Source organism: Pinus tabuliformis, chromosome 2_1 (assembly GCF_031772625.1).
Source record: "Pinus tabuliformis cultivar Carrire ecotype Pingquan chromosome 2_1, CPIR1, whole genome shotgun sequence".
Classification (NCBI taxonomy): domain Eukaryota; kingdom Viridiplantae; phylum Streptophyta; class Pinopsida; order Pinales; family Pinaceae; genus Pinus; species Pinus tabuliformis.
Window position 1 is genome coordinate 209155052 of NC_142299.1, and position 5744 is coordinate 209160795.

At 37.2% G+C, this 5744-nt stretch overlaps 2 long non-coding RNA genes across 2 annotated transcripts; both read left to right on the plus strand.

The window, feature by feature from the left end:
* Positions 1-2026: 2026 nt before the first annotated feature.
* Positions 2027-2750, plus strand: LOC149199481 (uncharacterized). Its single transcript, XR_016253283.1, has 2 exons — positions 2027-2348; positions 2434-2750. It is a non-coding gene; the product is annotated as an uncharacterized LOC149199481 (long non-coding RNA).
* A 1455-nt stretch (positions 2751-4205) lies between these two features.
* On the plus strand, positions 4206-5531 carry LOC149199482 (uncharacterized). The gene is made up of 2 exons (XR_016253284.1): positions 4206-5012; positions 5145-5531. It is a non-coding gene; the product is annotated as an uncharacterized LOC149199482 (long non-coding RNA).
* Positions 5532-5744: the final 213 nt, after the last annotated feature.

Sequence of the window (5744 nt, forward strand, 5' to 3'; positions counted from 1 at the left end):
CCCATAATGGCTCCCGTAAGGATTTTTACCATAGGGAGGAGGGTTTTCTCCATGGGGGTTAAGTTTCAACATGGATCCACCAAGTCCATCGACAACATTAGATGTTCCCATTTTGGGTTGAATGAAGGGTTGACAGCACGAAACATCATGGATGATCGTGTAAAGGTATCCCTACTAAGCTTAAATCAACTCAAAATCATGTTTATCTTTTAAAATGGTTTTGTCCTTGGTTTGAGGCATGGTGGTGGCCATGTCTTTCGTGATGATGGAAAAAAGGAATTTGAGAAAAAATTCTAAAATAAGTTGATTAGTTACTCCAATTTTGCTAATGTTGCGACATCTCCTCCATTCGTGGATATGATCCACAATATGAGTGGATGAATTTAGCCTAAACTTGGTGAGAATTTCTAGTCCTATGTCATAACGTAATGGTAATTGGAAGAAGGTGAAGAAGGCTTTAGCTAGGGATTTGAAGTTATTATGACCCCAAGCTTTTGCATTGATGTGTCATTTAAATAGGGGGATGAGTAAATTTTGTTGAAATATTCTTAGATGTATAGAGTCATCAATGATGCTTGGAGGAATGCCACAAATGAAATGTCATAATGTGGTTGGGTGAGTCTTCATCTAACTTCCCTTCAAATTTTGGGATTTCATAAGGGAGCTTGATTAGCATGGGAGGCCATGCACGGTCATGAGTGATGGGGTCACTTATATAAATTTTCATTAGATCTAAGAGATTCAATGAAGCTACAAATGATAAATCAGGGGTTGTAGTCACAATTACATAAATTTGGTGACTACTAGCTATGTGAAAATGACAATTAGTGTGAGGTGTAGTGGTACCAAGAAAGTTGCTCGTAAAACTTTTGAGTCTAGCAAAGTGGAATCAAGAGGTGCTTTTTGAGAGATAGGTTAAATCGATGAAGTAGTATGCTTAGGAACACCTCTCAATACTAGTAGGAGGAATCATAAGTGCCAAGAATGTTGGGGGTGCTAGAGGGTCCCTATTGTTCTCTAGTTGTGATAAAGTGATTTTTTTTAGTAGGGTATAAAAATTGTTTCAAAGTAAGTTGGCTTGATTCAAATAAATAGAACCAAAACTAAAAATGAGTAAAGTAGAATTATATGAATGTTTCTTTAGTTTCTATGCAGTTTAGTGTTTTGATCCATTAAACAAACTTCTTTTGTTGGTGAAAATAAACAATAAATAAACGCTCTATGTCCTATGAGACCTAGCATTCTTCCACTAAAAAAGTATTTGGGCATTTCAAGAGCATGAAACAAGCTCTCTGTAGATTACTATCAACTTTTTGGTTGCCCCAAATCACTCAAGGGCGTACTTGTCAACAATGAAACTAAATAACTTGATGTGTGTGATGGTGGTTGTGTGCAAGTGTATTAGTACCAATCTTATATGTTAAATGAAAAATGTGGATTTAGTGGGATCCTTGCTTTTTGCTAATTAAACTAAATAAAATTGCAAAGGTTTGTTGTAATATATGCCACATGTATACGCCACGAGATATGCCATCGAACCATCGGGGAGCAAGTACGGAGTAGGTAACCGTGCCACAGGTCAACACATTGAAGCAAGTCCAGTCATCATCGAAGCAGGTCTAGTCACATGGCAATGGTTATGCCATGGGTGCCACGAGAGTGCACAGTTATGCCACAGGTTCCACCAACGGTGAATAGGTTGAGACTGCCAAAACAACTACTCGCATGCCACAGGTTGAGAGATCTTAACCGTCAGTGTTTGAACGACTGTCAGTCATGGCAACGACGCGGAGTAGGTGGCACAGTCATGTGGCACGAAGTTAACATAATACCACCGCCAGAAGTAGTTCACATGGCAACGGTCCAATGGTAAACTTTGGATTATACAACCATATGTCATATTTACGCCGTAAGGCATTTCCCTCTGAGATCAATTCTCCCAACTGCCTCTCTGTCATCACTTTACGCCGTTAGATCTTTGTTAGACGACTAGACTATACTCAGCCATTGATTTGAATGGGTTGGTGACCGGTTGGGACTCGCTGCGCCCGTTGCTTTCCCTTCATGTAACTGCATCACAAAGAGACACTCCGTGATCATAACAGCACAATTTCGAACTTTAGATTAGCGCAAGCCCTTTCTAGTGGTCGGCCGCAGCGGCACAACCAGACCAGATCGCAGAGAAGAAAGATCATCCATATCCTGTGTAAATACTCCCCTCACTCCTCTTTTTTTAATCAGGTTGTTTCTTCTCGAGCGCTCTGAGTCTGCGAAGCTACGAGCATCCTAAAAATAAAGTGACAGTCGTTCCAGCCATGGAGGAGGAGCTCTGCGGCACAACATTTAAGGTATCTGCAAACTAAATCTCCTTGATTCCTTCCTCTGCCTTTCTTTGTTTGTGTACAGTCTCTGACGTGCGTACGTGGTTTTCAGGTTGAAAATGAGAGTGTCATTGCTGGTATCTTGTAAAATTATTGCAGATCTGGATCATCTGACCAGCAGATGGACAAACTACTCTTAGAATAAGTTTTGTGCATAGATACCTGAAAGATCTGGTGAAGCAGGTGGCTGCGACTGTTAATACGCCAGAGATGTGGAGTCATTAGATATACTTCAGAGATAGCAGATAGGTGCCTTTTTGCTGATTCTGTTTTCAGTTTTTAAGTTTAGCTACTTGGATTTTCTCCTCAACGCCAGTGGCCTGTGTAAGCTTCCGACTTGCTTAATTCAATTTCAGAAGGTTTTGATAATGCGCCCCAGATTTATGACCATAGAAACAGTTGGTGCCATGTCTTTAAGTATAAAATTTATGATAAAAATGAGTTAATTATTTGGGAAAATAGAAATCCAGGTTGCAAACTCAATATATTTGTCTTTTTTTTAACCTGCATGGGCCAGAGAGCACAGATATATATAAAATAATTAATGTATGGCAGTACGTATTTTGTCTTTTGAATAATTTTGTCAACCAAGGTAGATCCAAATACATTTCTAGATACTCGATAAAATTGGGTTGCTATTGATTATGATATTAAACCTTTTGTTATGTAACACTATGTTTTGTTATGTAACACTATGTTCAAAGTGTGAGGAGATCTAATGGTACAATTTAATTTCAAATTTATTTTGAAAAATGATAATTAGTTTTTTATTTTATAATATTTATTTTTAAAAATTTTATATATTAAAAAATTTGATACTCTAGTTCCTGTGTATCATTCTCATGTTTTCTTGTAGTTAGAAATTACCCCGTTTAACATTAACTCAGATGTCGGGATAAAGACATGTCAACTATGGTTCGAGCTCAAGTAATACGTGTTAATTGCTTGCTTGTAGAATACAGATTAATAATAACAACAATTTTTTTAAGTCATTCGACATTGCGTAATGTTTTCTCGTTATCACTCTTTCAGGTTTCTCCTAGTCATTAAATGTTCATAGATAGATATTGAGCAGAAGAATTAGCTGAATCGACGCAAGCTGTCCCACTGATGCAGGAAAATAAGACTACCACTTACTTGAAACAGAACAGTGATTTAAATCGGATCCCAATCTTTCAGCCCGACCTTCTGTTTTAATGGATTGCTCTAAATTCTTGAGATCTGGTCTTGAGTCTTGGAAATAATTTTCAACTTGCTTTTCTAATAGGGTACATGATATAGGAGTTTGGCTTGTAAATATATCTCTTTGCCGAAAACTTTTAAGATTCCAGTCTGATAGTTTGTATTCCTTTGCAAACGTGCTAAAGCAATTTCCCAAGATTTTCCGAGATTCCTACTTCGTTGAAATAAATTTAAGTTCTTTTCCCATAACGTTTCTCTAATTATTTGTTTTGGGAGAGGGAAGGGGGAAGATTAGTTATTTATAATCATATGGGCTACTGGCACCTGTTACCCTGAAAATTCTGCTCATATGATCTATCATAGGCTGCACTTCCAATTTCCCAATAACAGAATGGTGCCCTGAGTATTTATTTGAACATATTTTGTTCCCATATAAAATATTAAGCATTCCTCGAAATTGTGGGTTTCTTGACTTTTGACCAATAACTATTTGTTTTGCTAGGATACTGATGATTCAGTGCCTTTCTTTTGGGGCAATGTAGCTGATGATTACCTTGTACTATCTGATGAGCCAAATGTCCTGAAAGAAGGATGTGGAAAATCTTTTGCTCCATCTCCCCGAGGTAATATAGGACTGCTAAATTAGAGCTTATCTGTTTTTTAGCTATCTGGCACATGAAAGTGTAGCTGAATGTTGGCTATAGAGCCTCTAATGTAATATCGGTTGTTGCATTTTCCTTCGCAGGTTGTTACTTCTCTACATCAGGTGGATTGCAGAGCTTTGAACATCCAATACAACACATACCAAAAAGACTAGTATTGTTGTCAAAGTATTAGGAGACAATGTCTATGGATCCAATTTGAAGCTTGAAGTAAGGGCATGACCATGCAGGATCACACAACATTCACATTTCATAGCTGAAACAATTTCTGCCTCATGTTATAATTTAGTTATTGAGTGGGAAGCCAAGAACTTGTTAAATGTCTTTTTATAGGCAAACGCCATAAATGAATTGCTGTTAATTTTTGAGTTAACATGTTCTTTGCTTAGGTCAGTTACTTCATTAATCCATTAGCTCATTATTAATTCCATTAATTCATTAGCAATCACATTAACCATTATCATATGACAGTAACTAATGAAAGAACATCAAAGTTCAAAGGCTTAAAGCCAGGGCAAAACCCCACAAGGTGGAAAACCCACAGATCTTTTCTTCTTGATAATATCAAATGTTCAGAGAGAGATAAATCCATAAGTACAATGATACATTAGTCAAAGTGAATAGATTGACTTGCCATAGATGATCCCAATCCACTGTCCAAACGTCAAAGTCACATCATCTGCACATTAAAACTGGAGAAAAGGTAGCAATTTGTGGCTCAGTGGGATCAGGGAAATCTGCTCTGATATATACAATTCTTGGAGAAATCCCAAAAATTTCAGGAGATGTAAGTTGAACATTAACTACTCTTCTTGAGAAAAAGTAACCATTTCATAGTTCAACAAGATTGTAGATGCAACCTTTTTGCTTTCTATGTACATAAATTCTTCCATAAACTTTTTGATTGGACTACGTGTAGGTTGAAGTACATGGCAATGTTGCCTACGTGGCACAAACAGCTTGGATTTAGAGTGGTATTGTCAGAGATAACATACTCTATGAGAAACCAATGGACAAAATTCAATACAAGAAGGCAATAAAAGCTTGTGCGTTAGACAAGGATATAGGGAGTTTTGCTCATGGAGATATGACAGAGATTGGGGAGAGAGGATTGAATATGAGTGGAGGACAAAAACAGAGGATTCAGTTGGCTAGAGCAGTATATAACGATGCTGACATTTATCTATTGGATGATCCCTTCAGTGCAGTCGATGCTCATACAGCATCAACTCTATCGAATAAGGAGGAGACATTACATAAGAGAGACTCCAAGACTTGCTAATATCGCTTGTCATAGTATGAAAAATCTGGTTTACCTCTGTATCATATCTGTAAAGATCTTAGAATGAGATCCAGACATATTAATGTGAAAATTTCTGTGCATATTGAATATAAAAGATTTGAGTTTTGGGTTATCAAAGCTATAGATTGAGAACTATATGGATTTCTTGATAGGATGGTTGGTTCGATTTGTATATCAGGATTGCTAGCTTCTTTGTGGTGGTAGTGTGAGATCAAT